The following is a 1,149-nucleotide window of genomic DNA, read 5'->3' on the forward strand; positions in this document are numbered from 1 at the left end:
GTCAGCTTGTAAGTCCTTAGAAGGTTAATTAAGGTGCCAAAATTGAGGGCTTCCATGTGGCAAAGAGATCAGTTTTAGAAGGTAATTGGTTACTCAGACCAAAGCAAAGTAAGGCATCATGTGCATTACCAGTAATATGTCACTGATTATGGAGTGGGAAGAAGGACATGATCTTAAAGCCACATGAGGTTTTGCTTCTTCTTTTAGGTGCTAAGGCTCAGCCTAATAAGGGACAAATAGAATGACTCATGAGCATCATGTATTGTCCTTTGCTCCTATCCTTCCAGAGTCAGAAGTTGTGACTGATGAAAACAGAACTAACTTCATTCTGCCTAATGGACAATGGACTATTATTGTCTTGGGAAGATGCATTAGTCTTATCTCTATGAACTTCTGTTTGTATCATTATATTAAGATACTTACATTGGCACTAGACTATATAATAGATCTAGATGTCCAACTATATGAAAAACTACAACGGGTTATAGCTCATTATAATCTGAAATAACTTGAAGCAGGTTTTATTTTTTATTCTGCAGTGAAATTTAGTAGCTTGCTGACTATCTATCCTGTCCATTATCTGATCCCAGTCATGAATCAATACTCTAAAAGGTATGATTGATTACGTAGACAATTAGGTTTGAATGAAACAGTGCATGCACATCTATTAAGCGACTACTAAGTGCAAGATAATGTCTAGCTAGTGTGAGGATTTAAAAATATACATAACCCATGACCCTGCTTTTATGGATTTTATACTATAGCTGAGATGAAATACCAATGCAAAATGTAGATATTACAGAAGCTTAAAAAATTATAAAAACTGACAAAGAAACCACCCATATTACCCACAATAACAAAAAAGGAAAACTCACACATAATGCAAAAAAATTCTCATGGTACATTTCTTTCTCTTTCATTGCCATGGATTTCTTTTTGATAAAAGCTATAAAGCAAAATAAGGTCTATGTTGCTCTATAATGTGTTGACAAGAATCATAATGTTTTATCCCTCAAAATCATTTCTTGGCATGCTAGAGCAAAAAACTCTTTGAAAATTGAATCTTTAAACAGGTTTATATTTTGTTAATTTTATTATTGAATTTTCTAATTAGACGTCCAATTATGATATACTTGCAGCTAGTATAAA

The sequence above is a fragment of the Myotis lucifugus genome, unplaced genomic scaffold (assembly GCF_000147115.1).
Source record: "Myotis lucifugus unplaced genomic scaffold, Myoluc2.0 scaffold_118, whole genome shotgun sequence".
Lineage (NCBI taxonomy): Eukaryota > Metazoa > Chordata > Mammalia > Chiroptera > Vespertilionidae > Myotis > Myotis lucifugus.